This window comes from Macrotis lagotis, chromosome 1 (assembly GCF_037893015.1).
Source record: "Macrotis lagotis isolate mMagLag1 chromosome 1, bilby.v1.9.chrom.fasta, whole genome shotgun sequence".
In the NCBI taxonomy this organism is placed as follows: domain Eukaryota; kingdom Metazoa; phylum Chordata; class Mammalia; order Peramelemorphia; family Peramelidae; genus Macrotis; species Macrotis lagotis.
The window spans coordinates 222,434,113-222,458,610 of NC_133658.1; the positions used below are offsets into that span (position 1 = coordinate 222,434,113).

The following is a 24,498-nucleotide window of genomic DNA, read 5'->3' on the forward strand; positions in this document are numbered from 1 at the left end:
GGAAAAAGGATTAAACTTATTATTCAATTAAAATCCTAAATGTATTCTGTAATCCATTTTTAAAAGACCCAAGATCTTTCTTTTTTAATTCAACTTCATTTCCTGCCTTCTTCTTTCCTCCATACTAGGTTATAACAGACCTATTTATATCCTAGGGAAGGAAAACACTCCACTGGAGGCAGGAAAACTAAGTTAAGAAAGAATAGGAGGAAGTTCTGGCCATTCAGCCAAACAATCTTTAATACATTGAGCTTAAAAGCTAGCAGCTTTACCGTACTGACTTGGAGTAAACAAATCGCATTTTTTCTTTCCACATTTCTTAAAGGCATTTGGATAATGGAGGTGATAAGCATAATCAAAGACAGAGAGAAAAAGAGTTTCTGAGTATTTAAACTTCCCAGAAACCCTGGAGTTGAAGAATACTGCAGGGAAATTGAGGGAGAACAATGAATGACCACATACCTTCAGATTAAGGTAAGTGTGATCTTAGTTTCTTAAAACTTTTATGTGCATTATGGAGCCTGGTCACAGAGAACACATGAGCTTGCATAGAAATAAGTCTCTCTCACTAGACTTTGCCATGTATAATGCATTGAAGTGACTTAGGAATAACTTCAGTTCTAACCACAGGAGATTTCAAAAAGAACAGATGTTTGCCATGCTATTTTAACTAAGATAACTTTTTATCTATATAAATTTGTCTTCTTTCAGGTTCTAGTGCTAGAGTAGATGTCATAACTCATTTACTGTATTTTTTCCCGAAATCGTTCTTCTCCAAATTTGTCTCTTTTCTCACAGAATTAAAAAAACATCAGATTTTAAAGCTTTATAATTATTATTTTTGTAAATAAGGGCCCAGAAGGTGATACAACAGATGCATAAAAATGAGCAAGCATAGGCTGTATTGATGGGCAAAAGTATTATGTACAATTTAAATTTCATGAAATAGTAAATGCACATGTAGATTCCTAGATGTATAATGATATTACCTTTTTCCTTCTCGCATACTCATCTGGAGATAAAGGGAAACCAGAATTTTTTTTTAAAATATGAAAAACTTTGCCTAACAGTCTCAAAAGGAGATAATGAAATGTGACAATTCTTGAAATTTGAACCATAAATGTGACTCCAATAAAAGATCCTATTTTGGAAGAAGAAAGATAAAGAGTAGGCTCCACAAGTACTTGGAAAATTCTAAAAGACATTCCTAGATTCTTTTAGATATTCCTTAATAATAAACAAGTACATTTGTTTACCTAATGTCTCATATATTGCATCTACTACTGATAATATTCACGTTGGTTTCTTTGTATAGCTTGATTAGTGCTACTATCAAGGAAAAAAAGGACTGGGTAACTCCTTGTAAAGTCCTACTGCTCCAAGGAGGAGAAGGAAATGTTTGTGTGTGTGTGTGTGTGTGTGTGTGTGTGTGTGTTCTTTTGGCTTATACTGTTATAAGACTGATGTGTTTAGAATCTGTTGCACCAAAGATAGCAAGTTGGAAGTCTAAGGAGACAGAAAACAGGGTTGAGTCAGGTTGCTTCATGGGATTGATTGCAACTGCTTTTGTTCCTATCTCAGCTCATTACATATATATATATATATATATATATATATATATATATATATATATATATATATATTTCTCTGATTTAAAGATTTTGGGTATTTTGCAGTTATTTTAAGTGGTACTTTTCTTTCTATCTCTTCCTCCTGGGTTTTATTAATAATATAAGGAAGAGCATATGATTTCTGTTGTAATTATTTTATATCATACTACTCTCCTGAAGTTATTGTTATGATTATTTTTATCATTGAATCTCTGGGATTTTGCAAATAAATCACTGTAGAACTAGAAGATATATTTTTGCACCTTTACTTATGTTTATCCCCCCGATTTCTTTTTCTTGTCTTAGCAAGAAACTTCTAGAATTTTTCAAAAACAGTTAGATAATGGAGATCCTTTGCTTTGTGCTTGGTCTTAGTGGGAAAGCTTCTGAAATGTATTAAGTGCCTACTATATACTAGGCAGAATCCTAGGTTATTGGAATGTAAAGATAAAATGAATAACCATTTGCTTTCAAGGAATTTTTATTCTCCTTGAGGGTGATAATTGGGAGACAACAGGTTAGCAGATAAACACATGTGTGATATTTTCAGAACCTCTAATTTCTTTTGTAGCTCTTGAGTTTATGACAGTTCTATTTCCAAAGACAAAGTAAGAACACTTCCCCCCAACCGCCCCCCATTAGAATACCATAGCCATTTCCATTAATGTGGCAAATTTTGGACATTTTACTTTGTAAGTGATGGCAAGGATATTTCTTAGTTTAGTACAAAATGAGGAAGAAAAGGAAAATGAAATTAACTGGCAAACAATGGGTCCAAAGAAATGAGGCATGTGATGTTTTAGCATTTCTGAAAAAAGCAAAACAAAATGCTATTATGTTTCTTCAGAGTCAAGAGTAATTTGAAGTTGATTTTCTTACTTCCAGAGAATGAGTTCAGAAATAATCTGATTTATTATCATAGTATGAGTCTAACATTGTAGACATTTGCTTGCAATTGCACTGATTACTATATGATTTATATTTATTATACTGATGTTCAAAATTATACTCTTGCTTAATGTGTTAAGATGCTTTCTAAAGGGCAAGAACAATGACTTAATGTGGTCAGAATGGTTGAAAGTATGAATAAAAGTATATCATCTGATACATTTAATCTAAGAATATAGGCAAATCTTTTTTTTGTTGTTTGGTGTTTTTTTTGCAAGCCAATGTTAAGTGACTTGCCCAAGGTCACACAACTAAATAAGAGTTAAGTGTCTGAGATAGGATTTGAACCCCTCCGGGACTCATGCTCTATCCACTGTGCTATCTAGCTGCCCCTTTTGTAGGCATTCTTATTAAATAATCTTTTACCACCAACTTTCTGGATAGCTCTAGATACTTCCGTATGGGTTTGCAAATTCATAAATATTACTAAAAAATTTCTTGGGAACTGACTGGTTTAGATAGTGAAGCTTCTTATATTTTAGAAAGTCAACAAACATTGATTTATCACCTATTATATGGCAGGCACTATGGTAAGCTTTGGGGTTATAAAGAAAGGTAAAAGATCATCATTCTAATAGTGGCAACAAGTAAACAACTATATACAAACAAGCTTATGTACAGGTTAATTTGAAATGATCTCTTAGGGCAGCACTATATTTAAAGGGATTAGAAAAGGCTTCCTGTAGTAGGTGGGATTTTGGTAGAGACTTGAAGGAAAGCAAAGGATTTAGAAAGCAGAGATAAAAAGGAAGAGAATGATAGGCATAGGAGATAATAAGGAAAAATGCTTAGAAAAGGAAGATGGTATCTAATATGAAGAAATATAATGAGGTCAGTGTCACTGGATTGCAAAGGTATATGGGGACTGGGGGTAGAAGAAGAATTGGAAAGGTAGGAAGAGTTTGGGTATTTTGTTGCTGTTTAAATTGTTTTTATGTATCTAATTCTTTTGTGACCCCATTTGGGGTTTTCGTGTTAAAGATATTGGAGTGGTTTTTCATTTCCTTCGCTACTTATAGATGAGGAAGTGAGGCAAACACAGTTAAGTGACTTGCCCAGGGACATGGAGTTAGTAAATGTCTGAGACCAAGTAAAGAGTGTTTTAAAAGCCGAACTGGGTTTTATATTTGATTCTAGAAGATTCCAGAAGAATCTAGGAAGAAACATTCATTAAGTGTCTGCTATGTGCCAGGGAGACAGAGACTTGACATGTTAAAATTTGTACTTTGGAAAGCTCAGTTTGACACAAGAGTGGATGATAGCCTGGAGTAGGGAGAGACTTGAGGCAGGAAGGCCAAATGGTGTATTATTGCAATAGTCTGGTCATGAAAGGATGAGGTCTGCTGCAGGGCAGATAACCCTAGACCACATCACAGAATCTCAGAATGGAAGAAACAGGAGAAATCTCATTTAACCACCTCATTTTTAAAGATGAGGAAACTATGACTTGCTTAGGATCATTTAATCAGTGGCAGGTAGGAAATTCATATTTAAGTCTTCTGACTCCCAAGTCTAGTGCTATTAAGCTCCATGTTGAATATTGAACTCATGTTCAATAACCTTACATTTCATGTAAGCTATATTTATTAGTAATGGAATGTCTCATAACTTTTTTTAAATATCTTTGTGCCTAATAAATAGGTGTTTAATAAAAGTGGAATTTGAATCACCACACATTCTTACAGGCTCTAAGATACAAGGAGGAAAAAAATAGTCCCTGTCTTCAGTGAATTTTCCATCTAGATGGGAAAGAGCTCATCTGCATCCATCATTCTTCAGTGCTTGAAGATTGCGTGATTCCTTGGAGTAGTCATTCCATTCCCCCAAAGCAAATTGTGATGTTTCTATAACTCTTAGTGGAAAATCTTGGAAGATTTTCCAAGCACAGTTGGCAGTCAGTTGATTAACAATGATTTATTAAGCATTTACTTTTACTGGGTACTGTGTTATGTTGAGGATACAAAAATGTATAATTTCCCTCTAATTCGCATTCTTATGCTGTAATTTATTTTAAAGACTCACTCTGCATTCACCCTGGCAATTTTTCTTAGTTTAATATTTCTCAATTTAATGAGGCTAACCCTTAGACAACAGAGCCCATTGCTGATCTTGGAGTGAGAGCTTTTCTAGCCCATGAGGACTTGTAGAGCTTGCCTCCATTGCCTAAATTTTTAAAAGCCTAGAAGTCCAGTATTAACTCCATACCATGCTGATGCTCAGAAGAGATACAAAAGAAGAGGTGGTGGTTTTCTCTCTTCCTTTTCATAACTTTATGAGTGGGTGGCTATTTCTGATTCAGTCACTGATTTTCAGTGCAATCTCCCAGTCACATGGCCCAGTAAGAAATTGTTGAGTCATCCTAAAGTATAAGTCCTTCAGGGCTAAATACTTAGAGAATGTTATAGATAATGTAAGTTAATAGAATGTTCAGAGGAAGGAGAGGACATTATAAGGTAATATGATTAGAAAACCAACGGGTAATGGAGGACAGTAGAAGTTAGAATAAGCTAAGAAGATTGGGTTGTAGTTTCCAGGCAGGTAGGATTCAATGAACAAAGTCATAAGTGCACATGGCTTATTCTGGGGACCAGAAACATATAAATTAGCCTGGAATGGATTATGTATGGAATCACAGTGAAAAAATGGCATTGGCAACATAGGTTGGAATCAAGTAGGTAGGGAAGATCCTAGATTGCCAGGTTCAACAGTTTGGACCCTTTTCTATAGACAGAAAAGTGATAAGATTAGAGTAGAAATTTAAAAAAAGATTAATGTAGTCATAAGTGTATATGCTAACCTTAATGTTGATCAGCATAGTAGCAGTGTGCAGAATGAATTAGAAAAAGTAGGGTGGCTAGGTGGTGCAGTGGATAGAACACTGACCTTGGAGTCAGGAGTACCTGAGTTCAAATCTGACTTCAGACACTTAATAATTACCTAGCCATGTGGCCTTGGGCAACCCCATTGCCTTGCAAAATCTAAAAAAACAAAAAAGTAGTTGGGAGGTTGGCACAATTGTCAAAGAAAAAAGGCCCTGACCTTAAGGAGTTTACATTCTTTTGGGTGAGACTCTAGGACTTGACTACTAATTATATGAGAGTTTTGAGTAAGATAAAGAGTTACAAATGACTCTAAGCTTTGGAGTCATAGTGTCTAGGACAGCAGAGGTGCCCTCAGTAAAAATGGGGAGGTATTAAGGGATTTTGATTTGAGATAACAAATGAACATCTAAGGGGAATTGCCCTCTAAGTAGTTAGAAATATAAAACTCAAGGACAATATAAAGATTAGAAGTAGAGACATAAATTCAAATGGATAAGATCTCTAAGAATAACAGACAAAACTAAAGATATTATTTACATAAAATGCAATCATTTTTAGAGTAGGGGAAAATGGATACAGTATAGGATACAGAGAAAGAGAAGTTCAGAAAATAGTAGGGCAACATGATATGTCACAGACTAAAAAAATTCAAGATGTCAAAGAGTTAGGAGTGGTAATTCTCAATAGTGTCAGATACTGTGGAGAGGACAAAGAAGGCAAAGACAGAAAAAGTCATTGGATTCTGTGGCATAATGTCAGTATAGCAAGGCAAATGGTGGACATGAGTAGTCTGCAACATGCTGCAAACTAACAATTATTTGAGAGGCCTTGGAGAAATATATAGCAGTGCTGAGCCCTCACCAAAACAAAATTCAGGATGATAACTTTGTAGTGTACTGAGGTGGAAAAAGTGTCTTGCGGTCTAGATTATGCCATTAATTTTCTTTATACCTTTGGGCAAGTACTTAACCTCCCTGAACCTCAGTTTCTTCCCTTGTAAAATGAATGGGATAGACTAATCTCTAGGGTCTAGCTCCAAAATTCTATGATTGAGTGTATGTATCATAACAAATGAATCAAAAGCTTCTGTGCCATAATATTCAAAATGGAACCCTGAAGTCATTGAAGCCTAGAGCTAAAGGAGCTTGACTTCAAATCTAGAATTTAGACAATCTTTTACAAAAGCAATTTCAGAATGCAAATAAAATGCAAAAATCACATATATATATATATATATATTTATTTATAGATAGTGAAATATCCATGTATGCAAATCAATCCTTAAACATTGAGAAGCATCAGGTATACTGGATAGAGAGCTGACCTCCAAGTCAGGAAGATCTGGGATTTAAATCCAATTCTGAAACACATTAGCTCTGGGACCCCTTAATAATTCATTTAGCTTTTCAATCTTCCAGATAATTCTCTAAGGTTAAAAATTGCAGAATTAACCTAGAAAGAGGATTATAGAATTGCATTGATAGAGGGAGGCAATTCTTTCACTTGGATGTAGTTTATAGAGAAAGATAAAGCCAAAGTACTAACTACAAAATAGTTTGCCAAAAGAGTTAATGTAACACCTCAAAAGATATACCTAGGTAGGGGCGGCTAGGTGGCATAGTGGATAAAGCACCGGCCCTGGAGTCAGACATTTAATAATTACCTAGCTGTGTGGTCTTGGGCAAGCCACTTAACCCTGTTTGCCTTGCAAAAACCTAAAAAAAAAAGATATACATAGGTATCAAGGTGCCTGACTTGGAGTTAGGATAGATTTGAGTTTGAATCCTGCTTTAGATGCTTACTTAACTGTGTGACTTTGCCTCAGCTTCCTCACCTGGCAAAGTCCTATGCAAATGCTAGCTATTATTATTATTATTATTATTATTATTATTATTATTATTATTATTATTATTATTATACTTATTTTACCAGTGTGATTATTCTCTTTACTAGCCCACATTGAAACTGTTTAGGACTTAAGAGCTAGTTTCTAAAAATCATTGTGGCAAAGAAAGATGCGCAATGGATAAAGTCTGGACCTAGTATCAGAAAGACCTAAATTCAGAACAAGCCTCAGGAACTCCTGAGGCTTGTTCTGAACTCAGGCAAGTCACTTACCCTGTCAGCTATAACTGGGGATAGATATAATAAAATGGGGATAATAGTATCCACCTCCTAGAATTTTGTGAGTATAAATTGAGATATTTGTAAATTTCTTTGCAAATCTTCAAAATTCTATATAAATGTTATCAGTATCACCATTATTTTGGTGACTGAGGGACTTGCCTGGATCACACAGCTTGTAAATGTATCTGAGACTAGATTTGAGTTCAGGTCCTCCTGAATCCAGCTCCCTTGCTCTATCCACTGTACCACTTAACTTCCCCCAAACCAACATAATTATTAATTATTATCTGCTGGTCAGTCTTCTGGTATTGGGTCTTTCTGAAGTTATCCAGGCTATACTCAGATAACAAACATTGTCTAGGCTCACATTTAAAGTCTTTCCAGCTTGCTCTTCCTTGGCAGAGGCTTCAAAAACACAAAGTGACTTTCAAACCATGATGAAGCATTGCCAAAAAACTTTTGAAAAAATATACATAGTGCATATACATTACATGAATATGCATATATATATATATATTGTGTATATGTGTCTTGATGAGTGGAACTATTATTTCATCAGTGTAGATAATTTCTAGTGAGGAACTTCCCCTCTCAATGTATATTGGCAACTGCTCTGGGAGGCTAAGAAACATATTATGTAAAGATGCAGTGATATCTGTGAATTCCTTAATTCTCTTCCACACTGAAAAACCTTTCATCCCTTTTTCTTTCTCTGGAGTTTCAGAAGACAAAGTAGCTAAGGTTTTTAGCCTTGCTACAACTACTTACTCTTTCTACTTGTGCCCTTGCTCCCATATTCTCTAGTCTGATTGGGAGCCTGTTTATTCTATCATTTAACCACACATACATGAATATCTTTTCTTTCTCTTAATTCTCCTCCAATTTTTGAAAACTATTTTTGTTTTTTCCTTTGCTGAACTTCTTTTTTTCTGTTTTCTAAATGTGTTTACAAAGATTGTTTCCTCAGTCTTGTTCTCTTCTTTCTCTGCTCTGTCCCTGTGTAATTTTATTTACTGTCATGGTTTTCCAATATGATCAGCATCATATTTGGATTGCTTCCATTTCTATATATTCAGGCTAATCTGTCCTCTGACTTCTGGTTTCTAATGCCCTTATGGATATATTCATCTAAATATTCATCAGTATCTTAAAATTCAACCTGTGTGTGTGTGTGTGTGTGTGTATGTGTGTGTATCTTCCTCTATTCAATTTTCTTATTTCTCTTGATGGTTACAGCTTCTTCCTAATCACCCTGTCTTCAGAACTGTTATTATCTTTCATTCTCCCTTATTCCCCAACCATTACATTATATAAATTCTGAATTGTCAATTATGCCATCATAATAATAAATTTCAAATCTCTTTCCTCTCATCTAATGAGATTGTAGCCAGGTCCTGATTAGTATGAACAAATAATTCCCTGAAGAAAAAAATCAAATTCACATTATTCAAAGTTCTATTTATATACAATATGATAATTGTTTCCTTCTCATTGGAAATATACAGTGCAAACTCATACTGCAGTTACTTCTAACCACGTATGACTAAATCAATTCTAGGTCTTTCTTACTTTTTTCTAGCCTCCTGCCTCACCTTTTGGTTTTCAGCTTCTTTTCTTTCCCATCTCTTCTTCACATAGTTTCTGAAATAATCTTTTGATCTTACTAAGTCTCTACTCTGTTTTGGAATCTTCAGTGAGTTCATACAGCTAAAAGGATTAAAATACCAAGATCTAATTTCTCTACAATCTGACTCTTAACATATTTTATTAGCTTTTATTTGATTCTCCTTCACCTAGTATTGTTCCAACTCAACTGTAAAAACTAACCATTCCCCAGAATCATCTTTCTTTCTCTTGCTCCCAAAACCATACCCTCCCTCTAAATTTAACTGTTGAAATCTTTCTCTTCCTTCACAGTGTCCATCTCCTGTCACTTCTGCCTAGAAGCCTATCTTAATCTCCTTGTTGAAAGACATATCCCTGTTCTTATCTATCTTCTTCTAGTACTTTATCTATCTCTCATTCACCTTTCTTATAGTCTTCCTTGTCCCATTTTTACATGCATTTATAATTTCTCTCTTGTTAAGTTGTATTCTTCTGGAGTGCAGCAATATTTCATTCTTAATCTTTCTGACCGTGCTTATTTGGCATAAGGCTTTAACCACATGATTGACAGTAAGTGTCCATAAATTGACATAAAATAAATGTCTTCCTTATTTCATGTTTTCTCTACCTCTCATTGGCTCCACAATATCCCAGTCATAGACTGTTTAGTTGTACATGGATTCTATGAAAGAGGTGGTTTAATTTTTCATATTTGGCATATACTAGGTGCTTAATAATGCTTAAAAAACTGAATTAAACTGCTATGGTCAATGATTGGAAGACAGTTATGATGGTTGAAGTCCACATGTTAGCAACTTTAAAGAAATAAGAAAATATTTGTTTAGGGTTTTTTTCTACTAATTTTTTTTGCAGGTGACCACTAAAGTGATTTCTTCTTCTTGCTTTTTTTTTTTTTTTTGGTTTCTCTTCTATTTATTTGTTCATATAGGTGATAAAAAAAAAACAGACTTATAAAAGCATTAAATATAATCCTTTTCCCTGCCTGCCCTCTTGTGGGAGCAGTAGTTATCACTCTTTTAACTAGATAGCAGGTGGTAGAAGACCAGAGAATAAGAATAAGCAATTCTTACATTGTAGAATTGACCCTGGAATAGATCAGAATTTAATGTCCTCGTTCCTTTGACACTTCTTGGTGTATTTTAAATATTTTATAAACTTAATTTTTAAAAAGTAAAGAGTTTGGAGACTGTACTAAGGGAATTCTGAAAATGGATTTCTTTAGACTCATATGTACTCTTTTTTTTCCCTTTAGCTTTTGTAAGGCAGTGGGGTTAAGTGACTTGCCCAAGGTCACAGAGCTAGGTAATTATTATGTGTCTGAGACCAGATTTGAACTCAGATCCTCCTGACTCCAGGGCCAGTACTCTATCGACTGCGAAACCTAGCTGTCCCCTCATGTGTACTCCTAAAATTTGCTTTCCCTGAATGGAAGTAAATGAAAAGTATATTATAATATAGGCCAGGCACTCTGCTAGATTCTGGGCATTTTAAGACCAAAAGTGAAATTAGAAACAAGAAACTTCTATTTTATCTAGGAAAACAATATGTGTAGATAAATAAATACGAGCATACACATATACTTACATAAATAATTCAGCAATAATTTTGAAGAGAAGGGTACTAGACAGAGAGAAATCAAGAAATGCCTCAAGTAGGAGGTGGTACATGATCTGAACTTTGATGGAAACTAGGGTTTATGAGCAGTAGATGAGGGAGTGTATTCTATGGATAGGGTTGATGCTCTCTAAAGGCAGGGAGACAGCAAATAGAATTTTCCTATATGAGAAGGAAGTAAATAGATTAGCTATTATTTAATAGCTAACATTCATATAGTGCTGTATGGAATTAAAAGCTTTCCACATAACATTCTTTCATTTTATCCTCACAACAAGGTCTGTTTAGGTTTTGCTTAAGCTTTCCATTAATTAAAATAACTGGTGAAACATCAGTAATTTAAATGAGATTAAGTTTTGTTTCCTGCTGTCTTCTTGAGTACTTACTCAAAGTGTTATTTTCTAGCATACATTTAATGGTTTTCATTAGCAGAATTCTACCCTTTTTCAAATGTTTTTCTAATTACTTTCATGTAATTGTTATAAAATATATGATTTATTATTGAGTCAAATGTGGAAAATCAAGCAGTGGGTGCTCTAATTTCTTGCTGAGGTGGTTGACAATAATACTCTTGTGCTAATGTTGCCCCTAATAAATCATCTTCTGCATCTTTGCCCAACAAAACACTATATCCTGTTTGTGACAGAATAATTCGTTGTAATGGAAAAGATTATGATGGTTCTAGCAAGTCCTATGACTTCATTGTATCCAGGAGCAACAGGAAACAAAGAGAGACTTTTTTTTTCATGTAATTGTTTTAATAATAATCTACAATTGGAGGAAATGAATGGCAGAAAACAATTATGGGTAGACAAGATGGTCTGTAAATAAGATTGGGAAATGCATTTGAGCTGGTCTCAGCTTTATTCATTCAAAGGTTTTTGAGCATTCCCCAGATATTATTTTGGTCTTAATCTCACCCTAAATCACTATTGTTTTCACCAAGCATTTGAACTATTCTTTGCTGGCAGGAATGTTTCGCAATATGTTTGGGAATATGTTTAGTTTGGATATGTGGCTTTACTGCATTATGGATTTGAAATTTAGCTTTTTATTTATGATATTTATTATTGACTTTAAAGGTCAGCAACTAGGACTTCTCTATGCTCAATACTGAAAATAACTTGACATTTTGCAATATCCTCTACTTGGCCCCATTAAACAGTCTACTATTGGATTAAAGCATTTGGAAGGAATGAATTTTATCCTCTCTGCCTCACTCAGTTAAATTTACTTTTTAGCCATAGTCATGTTTGTTTCCTGGGAAACTATTCTTTCACTCTGAATGATAGCAGCAACTAAGTAGGAGAAAAGCTTAGAAAGCTAGTAGTTAAGGAGACAGAATGGCGCAGGAGAAAAATCCCTCAAGTTAGTAAAGGATTTTCTACTCACTATGTCTGTGACCTTGAGCAAGTCAAACTTCTGGCTTACAAAATGAGGAAATTGGACTAAACAACCCTTATGTTTCCTTTCAGTTCTAAAACTGTGAGTCTATGATCCATGTTTCTTTAAATTTCTAATCTCCCTATAATCAGTAAAAATAGAAATTAAAAAAGATGAAATATTCATAGTGCTACCTGGGCATGAGTTGCTACAAAACTTGGTCCATACTTATCTAATTTCCCACTAACTGATATATTCATTACATTCATTACAATAGTATTCTGTTCAATTATTATATATCCACAATATGCAGGCAAAAGAAAGCTTGGTGAGGTGGACAGTCAGCCTCTGAGATAGCATGTCTTTGAGCAAGTTTTGCCTCCGAAATATGATGACTGTGTGATTCTGGGCAAGACACTTAACCTTTCCTTGTCCCCCAGCAAGCAACTCTCTAAAACAAAAAGTTGTAGAACTGTTTTCTAATTGGTAGAGGGAATTCCCTCATTTGGAATTCCCTATACTGGTGAGATTACATTTAAAAACTGAATGAGGCAGTGGATGAGACACAATATATGCTCATACAGCTAAGTAACTCCAAGATGATTTCAAGAAGGATAACTATTGGAGTGAAGAGTTTAGGATGGACTTCCTGAGTGGGCTTTGAAGGAAACTAAGAATTTCACCAGGTCCAGTAGTCTTGTCATGCTGAGTTTGAGGCTTAATGAAGCACAAAATCTTGTATTAAACTCACTAGCCCTGGAGTCAGGAGGACCTGAATTCAAATCTAGCCTCATACACTTAAAATTACCTAGATGTGTGATCTTGGGCAAGTCACTTAACCTCATTGCCTTGCAAAAACCAAAAAACAAAATAAACTCAACCTGGACAACTTTGTTCCTATGGGTAATGCAAAAACCAGGAGAAGAGTCTTTTTGTTAGGGGGAAAGGGGCACCTTAATGCAACTCATCATTTGCACTACCACCTTCCACCCCTTTTCTCATTTGAAGGTGAATTTTGCACCAAAATCAAATATTGTCTCCAATCCTGTGTTGTACTGGCAGTTATCATCATGGTACCCTAGAAGGAACTGAACTAGTCTTATAGATTTCTAAGATGTAAAAGAAAGCGGAGTATAACATATATTGAACACAGTTAATAGTAGGCTGTGATAGGAGGACTCAAGTTCCAATCTCCCTCTCAGACATTTACTAGCTGTGTATATATCATGTACAAAAATGAGACTGGGGCAGCTAGGTTGCACAGTGGATAGAGCACCAGCCATGGAGTCATGAATACCTGAGTTCAAATCCGACCTCAGACACTTAATAATTACCTAGCTGTGTGGCCTTGGGCAAGCCACTTAACCCCCATTGCCTTGCAACAAAAAAGTGTCATTTCAAAAATGAGGATAATAATAGCATTTTCCTTAAATGGTTGTTAATGAAATCAAGAGCCATTAGTAATCTTACCTAGCTTTTTTTTCCTTAAATGAAAGGTAGGGACCGTTTTCCCTCCACTGTTGGTTGCTGTGTGTGTGTGTGTGTGTGTGTGTGTGTGTGTGTGTGTGTGTGTCCTATAGCCTCCTACAATGTAGAATCTAGTAGTCTAATCAAACACATTGGACTGAAATGGTGTGTGTAAAAGTTTTGTGGCTATTAGTGAAAACATTAGCCAAATAATAAACGCCAGGACTAAAACTTCAGAAATCAAAAGAAAGTGAAGGTTGGCAAATATCTAGGCTATGTGGACAGTCAAGTTGTCAAGTACAACAAGATTATTGTTTTGTATGGGTGATTTAGGCTAAAAACAAAGATCCCTAAAAATGTTTTTTAAAAAAATCTAGAGATATTTCTTGATCCTATTACCTACTTAGTTCTTCCTGTCAAAAAAATCACTGAATTACTTTGTGTGTGTGTGTGTGTGTGTGCGTGCACACACGCACGTGTGCTTTTAAACACTCATATGTGTATGTGTAAGCAGCCAGGTGACTCAGTTGACAGTGTTGTCTGGAGTTGAAAATTCCTGAGTTCAAATCTGACCCCTGACATCTACAATCTATGACTCTGAGCAAGTCACTTCACCAGGTGTGCCTCAGTTTCATCAACTATAAAATGAGCTGGCAAAGGAAATGGTGAACCACTCTCATATCTTTGCCAAAAAGATCCCAAGGATACTACTAGCATGAGTTGCTACATGAGGTTATGAAGAGTCAGATACAATAGAATGACTGTAAAATAAAAATAAAATAAGTATATGTGATGTCTGCCCTGATGGAATGTAAATTTCTTAAGGGTAGATGATATTTCACTTTTTGTCCCCTGTGCCAGCAAAGTACCAGATGTGGGCTTTTAATGAATTCTTGTTGAGTAATAGATTAAACATTTGGCTATAGATTTGCCATGATGCTTTTTTGCTGGGGCCTCAGCATTGGTATATAGGTTGTCAAATATTTTAAATGGTTTTTCAGAAAGTAATAAATGACCTCAGTAACAAAGGAATGTAGATTTATAACTTAAAGGATTCCTCTCCTTTGATTCCCTCATTTGACACTAGAGGAATAGAATTAGAAGCTCAGCATCTTTTTTGCTTAAGGTTACATAGACTCTAAATTCAGAGTCAGAATGAGAACCTAGATTCTATAATCCCAAATCCAATACTCTTTTTGTAAGCTCTTAAAATTTATAGTCAGTCTTGAATTTAAAAAAAAGAGAGAGAGAGAGAGACCTGGAACCCTCCCCCCAAAATAAAAACTCTAACATTGTGACTTTTTTTGCTGATGTCATTCATGATAGACTGAACATTCTGCATTGTTTTCTGTGTATGAAGCATGCTACAATGATCTTCTATGACTCTTTTGCCCTGGGGCCTCTCATGCAGATCAGATGGGAATGGTGAAGCTTGCCCTGTGAACTACCAAATGGTGTTCTATAAAAAGAGAGGCAGAAGAATTGGGCAAGACAAAAATATATAGGAGGTTCAATTTTCCATGGTCCACCAACTTGACCCTTTAAGTGTCTGAGGACTAGAAATATTAAGGAGTTGTGACAAATTGGAATGACCACTTTTTCCAGCTCTCCCCCAAGCCTTTTTAACTGCTTTAGAAATAGTCTCACAGGGCCTGGGCAAGAAACCACATTGAAAGCAATAAGACAATTATAACTTCAAAATAACAGTTGAATAAATTAAAGATGCCTATGTAAGCAGTCTTCTTCACACCTCCTTTACAAATAATATTGTGCTTTGTTTGACCTCAAATCATATTTTTCCATAACAATATTGTTAAAGAATAGTGGTTAGGTTCCCAAGTTATATATTTCCAGGAAGCTATAATATGGCCACATATTCGCAAAGGAGAATAAGGGAAAAACAATGAACAAGAAAACAAGAAAAGAAATTAGAGAGAATCAGAAATTAAAGAGGGAAGCCATACTTCTCTTAGTCATTGGATATGTTGAATATTTGCAAATTAGTCATAGCAAAATAGTCATAGTCATGAGTCAAGAAACATTTACTGGGTTCCAAACTCTCACCTTGGTTTTGATATCAAATGTTGTCCTTCATTCTCTTCTCCCTTCAACTTACCTTTCCACCTTTGATCCACTCTTTCTTCTGATAACATGTTTACTTAATTACCCTCACTCTCTCCAAAAAAATCAATCAACCAGTTTTTAAATGTCTACTGTGGTTTTGGCACTGGGTTAGATGCTGAAATATCAAGATCAGAAATGGAACAGTTCTTGCCCTCAAGAAGCTTACATTACTGAGGAGAAATTCCAGCATCTTAAGTCTTTCCATTTCACTGGTTCTTTTCTTTCTACTAGTATACATTATTTTTCAACACATATGCATTAATGTATATATTTATGTATGTATAAATGTACATATGTATGTATCTACCACTCATCTTCTTCTACACATTTGGCGTCTGTCCTGTTCTCTCCTTTTTAAAAATTGACAGACTTTTCAAATAAGTCTTGTATGAAATTTATCTTTATTTGTTCATTATACATTCTATAATAACTTCTCATGATCTTACTTCTTTCTCCCTGTTCTTCTGAAAATCCATTTTCTTAATTCATGAATTATCAAATTCATCAGCCATTTTTCTAGTATCCTCCCTTTTTTTTAAGGTTTCGCAAGGTAATGGGGTTAAGTGGCTTGCCCAAGGCCACACAGCTAGGTAATTATTAAATGTCTGAGGCCAGATTTGAACTCAGGTACTCCTGACTCCAGGTCCAGTGCTCTATCCACTGTGCCACCTAGCTGCCCCTCCCTTTGTTTTCTACATTATATGATACTTTTAATCTCTTGAAACAGACTGCTCTTTTGCCTTCCATCTCTTTTGTAAGATCTTTATCTCTACTTCAGACCTCTTTTCTGAACTCCATTTGCAGTTTTAACTAGGGTGTAGTGACTGAGAATTTGTTCTTGGTACTAAAATTTGGAGGGTGCTGATAGCAATTATAATTCTTCAGTTTAAAACCAAGTTGGAGAGGATTATTTTTTTCAGACCTGAAATTTTATTAGTGTAGAGAGTTCTCATTGAGTAACTTCTTTTACTAATGCAGATCAATGCTTTCTCTAAAATTTACTATCTTAGAGAATAAGTTACCCAGGGTTACATGTCTAATATATGTTGGAGTCAGGACTTAAACCCAGTCTTTTCCACTGTAAGGCCAACTATCTATTTACACAATGCTGCTTCTCTCTCTCAAAAATACTTAGTCAAAAATGGTCAAAGGATACACAAAGGCAATTTATAGATGAGGAAATCAAAGCTATCCATAGTCATATGAAAAATTGCTCTAAATTATTACTGATTAGAGAAATGAAAATGCAAATTAAAGCAGCTCTGAGGTACCATCTCACACCTATCAGATTGGCTAATATGACCAAAAAGACAACGTTCAATGTTGGAAGGGATGTGGGAAATCTGGGTCACTAATACATAGCTGGTGGAGCTGCAAATTCATCCAGCTTTTCTGGAAGGCAATCTGGAATTATGCCTAAAAGGCAATAAAAATATGTATACCCTTTTATTCAGCAATACCACTACTGAAGAGATCATACAAAAGGGAAAAGCATCACTTGTACAAAAATGTTCATAGCAGCCCTGTTTGTGGTAGCAAAGAATTGGAAATTGAGTGAATGTCTATCAGTTGGGGAATAGCTGAACAAATCATGGTATAGGTATGTTATGGAACACTATTGTTCTATTAGAAATCAAGAAGTATGGAATTTCAGAGACGCCTGGAAAGACTTGTGTGAACTGATGATCAGCAAGATGAGTAGAATCAGAAGAACACTGTACACCCTCACAGCAACATGGAGGTGATGATCAACCTTAATGGACTTGCTCATTCCATCAATGCAATAATCAGGGACAATGGAGAATACCATCTATAGCCAGAACTGTGTAGTTTAAACAAAGACCAAAGTCTACTATCTTCATTTTTTTTCAAAAAAGTATCTTATGTACTACATAATTTTACTATCTCTAATATTTTATTTTCTCCTCAAGGATGTGATTTCTCTCCTAACACATTCAGTTTCAATCAATTATACATTGGAATTATACATGGAAACAATCTAAAGATGATCAGACTGCCTTCTGTGGGGGAATTGGGGGGAGGAAAGAGAGGGTAGAGGAAAAATTATAAAATTCAAAACCTTACAGAAAATGGTAGATAGAAACCAGTATTACATATAATTGGAAAACAAAATATTAATAAAAAATAAAATCATTTCCACAGATAAGAAAAAGAATACTTAGTCAAAATAAGAATCCTACAAATGGTATACTTTCTTTGTCCTCTTTACTGATACTTCCTCCTCCCCACTGCAGGTTTACACTCAAGTGGATTTTTCTCTGCTCTGGTCTCACCTTGCCAGGCTATGTTTTTCAGAGGGAGAGACTTTGTAATATCCTATATTAGCACAGTTCTGTGTCTTAATTTATGACTCCCCTGGCAGAATTTGGGAATGGAAAAGCAAATGGTAGAATTGATTGAGAACTGTGAATTGACATGAAATACATAAAGAATAAAGAAAATCCAATGTATTTAATAAAAGTTTTGTTGAAATGGCTTACCACATAGTCTAGAATCACAAAACTGGTCTCATCATGGTGTATTTAATTGCACCACTCTACTTCACTCACCTGGAATGCCTTCCTTTCTCTGAGTTCAACTTCATTCAATTAAAGTCATGTCAACAACCCACTGAATTTTATACATTCTCCTTTAACTATATCCATTTGTTAAGTGTTAAGTCTTAGAACAGTTAACTGTTAAGTCCTCAAAATATAGAAGAATAATTCATGTTTTTGTGGTGCTTTAAGCTTTACAAAATATTTTATAAGTTATCTCATTTGGTCCTAACAATGTTGCTATGAAGAAAGTGATATTATAATAATCCCTATTTTACAGATGGGGAAACTGAGGCAGACAGAGATCAAGCCATTTGTCCAAGGTCAAATAGCTAAGAAGTGTCTGAGGCTATATTTGAACTCCCTTCTTCCTGATTCTGGACCCAGAGCTTTATCCACTAGGTCACCTTAACTAATCATAGATTTAGAACTGAAAGGGAATTCAGAGATCATTTGGACAAATGTCACCCCACCCACCCTTTTTAATATTAAGAAACTGAGGTCCAGAGAAAGAAATGATATGTCTGTTTGAATTTTCAAAGGTAGTAAATTGCAACTCTAGGTCTCCTGATTCCAAAGACTGTTCTTTCTACTATGCCAAGTGGGTGGATTTTGAAAACTCTTGTGCACTTGACAAAAGAATTTGAACTCTATTCAGAAAATAGTAAGAATCACCAGAAAGGTCTAAAATAGAGAGGGAGGAGCATAACTGAGGGTGTTGAATCTGATAGATGAAGGCTAAATTGTAGGTCAGAAATAATAATGGTGAGAATACTTTTTGGTAGACTATTTAGGGAGTCCAAATAGGTGGCAATGTTGTTATATTATTGGTCTATTTTAAGTGAAGAGCTCATGGGGGTTAAAAAGATATAACAGATTTATTAAAAGGCTCCTACAAACCCCAAATAGGGAAAACAAGAGAAAATTAAAAATTCTTTAAAGATCACATGGGGGTTGGGCTCCACAGTCTAAGCCAGGCAGGTCTGCCATGAGCCAGATTCCCCTTAAATGCCCCTGCAGGATTGGGGAAGGGGAGACATTTTGGGAGTGCTTGTCATCTGGGATTGGAGGGGTTCCTGAAAAAGGGACTCCTATCTGATTCAAGGTGACTTTCTTTATCATATCTGCATAATTTGGCCTGGCCCATGGGTGAATGTGTGATCAAAGTCAAAGTCAAAGCTAAAAAGGAAACATTTTAACAGTACAAAAAAGATTACAAAAATTAGTTTCCAATATATATGATTACAAGCTATAACAGTACAGAAAAGATTACAAAAATGTGTTTCCAATATATATATATATATAAGATTACAATATTTCTCTGTGCCCCTAATTTCCCTGCATCAGTAATGGTGATGTGTATGTATTTGGGTAGAGCTGGTTACTTACTTCTCCCTATCCTAATTAATGTAAACTACAGAAAGTAAAGGGCAGAAACAGAAATAGTGAAGCAATAATATTTTAAACTAATAGTAAAAAGATTTTATACCTTTTTATTTTCCCACAGATATGAGGTAATGTTCCCAGGTAGAATCGGAGGATTAATTTTCCAATGGATAGGCAAACATTGACCATATTTCCCTGATATGTGGTTCTAGAGCAAATTTGACTAGTTTGTCTTTTCAAGCTCTTTATATGTCATCCTGATTCCTTGTATACTATCAGTCAAACCAACCTTCTTGCTGTTCCTTACATATTATTCAACTTCTCACCATGTCTTTGCCAGTGCTATCCCTATGTTTGCAACATATTCTTTCCACATCTTCACTTGTGGGAATCCTTAATTTCCTTTGAAAGATGACTCAAGGGCGGCTAGGTGGCGCAGTGGATAAAGCACCAGCCCTGGAGTCAGGAAGACAGATACTTATATAATTACCTAGCTGTGTGACCTTAGGCAAGTCACTTAACCTCATTGCCTTGCAAAAAAAAGCAACTAATTTTTTTTCTTGACATCTTTCCTGATCTTCCTAGATTTGCCTCCCTCCTTTTCTCCCTAATTAGTTTGCATTTATTCTATACAACTCATATAGTACACAATTTCTAGCTAACCATAAACCATGTTTTCCATGTTGTTCAATCATCAACTCTGGCCATCTTCTTGGCATTCACTTCTTATTGAATTGGTTCAGCCTTTGCTACAAGAAAGAGAATGTCAGTCAAATCCCCTATGGCTACAGTCACCATCCCCTGATTTTCCAGATCAAAATACCATTCTCTGCCCACCACTGCCCTATATGTTATCTTGAAAGCAGGAATTGATTCAGTTTTGTATTTGTAATGCTGGAGTCTGTCACTGAATCTGGCAAATTAAAAAAATAAAATAAATGGCTTATTTAATATGAGCTGATTGATAGATTTAATGTAATGCTATGTTACAGAGGTAAAATCTGTTGATGCGTGAATGAATGATGCTGAGAATCATCCCTACCCCCTGTTCTAGCCTAACAGCCTTAGTGCCTGAAATTCTATTATCAGAAATATATTCCTTACTAGGCACTTTCTTTTGAAATATCACATAATTTCATAGAAGTAAGATATTTTTATACCTGGGACCATCCAGTTCATATGTGATAAACCTCTTTAACAATATTCCTGACAGATAGTCATATAGTCTTTGTTTGAAGGTCTCAGGTGAGGAGAGCTTTTCTGCCTCACAAAGGGCACAGGAGGATGCAAGTAATTCTTTTCAACATGACAAGCAATTATGAAATGCTTTCTTTGTGCCAGAAACTGGATTAGGTTCTGGAATACAGAAGATTCATCAACTAGCATTTAAGAGCCTATGTTTAGGTACCATCTTGTCTGGGGGATACAGAGAAAAACAAAACAAAAAGCAAAAACAAAAACAAAATAGACCCTAACCCTGTACCTGCAGGGAGCTGATATTCAACTGGGGAAAAACACAAACATGTAAATATAAATTATAGACATCAAAAATAGAGATTTTCATGGGAAGGGATAACATGTGGCCGATTTGGAAAGGTCTATTGTGGGAAATAATAACCTGAGATGATTCTTGTGGGAAGCTAGTGGTGCTAAGATGTGGAGATGATGAAGAATATTCTGGGTCTATGTATGGATACAGTTGTCTGTTGTACACAGGCACCAGCAAGTAAATCACTTTAGCTGCAATGAGAATATCATAGGGAGTAATATAGAATTAGTGTGGAAAAGAGAAGCTACAATCCAGGTGTGAATGGATTTAAATGCCCCAAAGGGGAGTTTATATTTTTTCTTCGAGGGAATAGCGAGTTAGTGAATCTTCTCAAACAGAGCAGTGGCATGGGTGTGTCTTTACATATGCTTTACAAAGACCAATTTGGCATCCTTTTTACCAAGGGAAAATGGAAGGGTCTCATGCTGTGGTGATTTGCTATCTCCTGAGTCCCTACAACAGGTTCCTTTGTGTAAATAAGTATTTTTCTGAGATCCTGCTTTAATATCATAACTCTTATTAAAAGCTCCAGTGTCCAGGTAGAGAGGTACTATTTATGGAGAGGCATGAGATGAGGGGTCAGTGAAAGCATTCTTCTTCTCAGTAACAGGAAAAAAAACCCACTTAAAAGTTCTATTTCATTTTCTGGCCACTTGAAAATAAATGACCTTAGCATAGAAAGAAAAACTGACTGAATGACATAAACATTGACAGTTTTCGGGAATGTAGAAACCTGGCAAGCCAGCAAGGGATGTGATTCATGAAAAAATGAATTTTTATGGTTTTTAGGTCAACTGGCTATTTTGTATTCAGAAAAATAGTTTTTGTTCAAATTTCCTTGCAAAGGACCATTGAGTGAACGCAAACTAAACTTAGGTTTCTGGTTCCAGTGAAATGTTGGTTTAAAAGACAAACATTGACTAAAACATTTAAAAAGCTTATTGATGTTTGATTTGAAAGGTCTTGATAATTAAGCTAAAAGGAATAATTGGAGAAAAATAATATCAATATGCCACCACATGTCAGGATTCGTGGTTTCTTAGTTGATCACCCAACAGCATTTTCTGTGGATCTGACCCAATATCTACAAAGACAGTAGAGTGCTACAGTAGATTGGTAAATTGTGCCAGATGTAGCTATCACTTTGGGTGCTAGATTCAAATGTCATTTACTTGGAATCTGAGTAAAACATTTATTTCTGGGAACAACCTTCCATCTGTTTTCTAGAAAAGGTTCAATTGAACTTTTAACAGTTTTTCAGATAACATGGAAGAAGAATGGACAATTGCATACTTGCTTGGTTGGATTTCCTTTAGGTTTCCTAGGGGAAAAAATTAACTTTCCTAGGGGAATTAGATTTCATCCCTGATACTTCAAACGTTCTTAGGAAAAATGAGAGGAAAGTCCCAGTTGCTGATCATTCCATGTTTCTTTCTTTTGATGAGAAATTCTAATTCAATTCCAAATAACATTTTGAGTTGTTAGATCTCTCTGCTTCTTCAAATTTATTGTCAAAATCTCATCATTATATTGTCATTATTTATTTGTTTAAATTTTTCTTCCCCTCATAAAATCTCACTGAAGAAATAGTCAATAGACTATTTTTTATCAAGCATTTATCAAACACCTACTATGTACTCACAGTCCCTGAATCAAGGAACTCATAAGGTAATAAAGTATACCTTCTGACTCACAGTAGACAAATGGGGATTTACCAGGAGAGAATACACTACATATCATCAGACTGTCATTTTTTATAGCTGTATCAGATATTGATACTTCACTTTTTTCTTTATTATAATAAAAATGTTGAACTTAGAGTCTGGAATTCTACTATCTAGGTGATGCAGTGGATAGAGTATCTGCTCTGGAGTAGAGAGCCTGAGTTCAAATCTAGCCTCAGGAACTTGATACTTATTGTTTGTATGACCTTATACAAGTCACTTAACCCTGATTGCCTCACATCCAGGGTCATTTCTAGTTGTCCTGATTCATATACCACTGGATCCAGATGGCTCTGGAAGAGAAAGTGAGGCTGGTGACTTAGCATAGCCCTACCTCACTCAAATTCAATTCACTTGCTTATCGTGGCATCACTTCTCTGATGTCATGGGCTTCTTCTGTGAACAAAGAACAATAAACATCAGTATCATGCATGTGGGATCATGCATAAGTTAATCAATGAACCTCAGACAGAGTTTTCTCATCTGTAAAATGGGGTCAATAATCCTACTGTGGTATGAAGATCAAATTGGGCAAAATAGCAAACTCTTTGCAAACCTTAGCTTTGTAAATATTAACTAATAGGCATTACTCCATGAGTGCAGGAACTGTTCCATTTTTTCATCTTTGTAAATGCATGTTGAATCAAATTGAAATTTTTTTACTTAATTATAGGCCAGGGAATTTAACTGCTAGGTGATACAATGGCAAGAGACTTGATTCTCCCCTTGTTAGAGAACATGTATACATTCCTAAGTGATTTAATAAATGGAGTAGGGCAGCTTGGTGGTGAAGTGGATAAAGCACTGGCCTTGGATTCAGGAGGATGGGAGTTTGAATTCAGTCTTAGACACTTGACACTTACTAGCTGTGTGATCTTGGGCAAGTCACTTAACACTGAGTGCCCCACATCCAGGACCACCTCCAGTAGTCCCAACTTATATCTGGCCACTGGACCCAGATGGCTCTGGAGGAGAAAGTGAGGCTGGTGACTTAGCACAACACCCCCTCACTCAAATCCAAGTCATGTGCTTCTCATGGCATCACCTCCTTGATGTCATGGTCTTTTTAAAAAATGAAGGATAAACATTATTATCAATGAATAGAGTGCCCTGGGACCTGTTGTGAGGGGATGGCAGGTGAAGCAGAGCTGAACCTCAACTCTGATTGGGAAGGGTTGAGCACATACATCTGGAGCACTAATAATGTCTCCGATTCTTACTAGCTGTATGACTTTGGGCAAGTCACTGAACTCTGTTTGCTTCACTTGCCTCATCTGTAAAATGAACTGGAGAAGGAAATGACAAACTACTCCAGTATCTTTACCAAGAAGACCCCAAATGGAATCAGGAGGAGTTGACATGACTGACATGATTGAACAATGACAGTTTCAAGTTTGTGTCATTTTCAAAGTGCTGCCCTTATTCTTGGCCTGAGGTACTTAGTCTATATATCAAGATTTAAGATATTTGACCCTTTCCCTATAGAACAGGGAAAAGGTGAGCATCAAAATGGAAAAGCCTTCTAAAAGTTTTTTTTGGGGGGGAAGGTAATCCTCCTCT

The 24,498-nt window shown here is 35.5% G+C and overlaps 1 protein-coding gene across 1 annotated transcript in view; it reads left to right on the forward strand.

The window, feature by feature from the left end:
* The first annotated feature begins 207 nt into the window (after positions 1-207).
* The window catches only part of RASGRP3 (RAS guanyl releasing protein 3), a 136,496-nt gene continuing 112,205 nt past the window's right edge, over positions 208-24,498 (forward strand). Inside the window, exon 1 of the mRNA XM_074209686.1 lies at positions 208-474. The gene's annotated coding sequence lies outside the window, so the exon portion shown is untranslated. The remainder of the gene's footprint in view (positions 475-24,498) is intronic.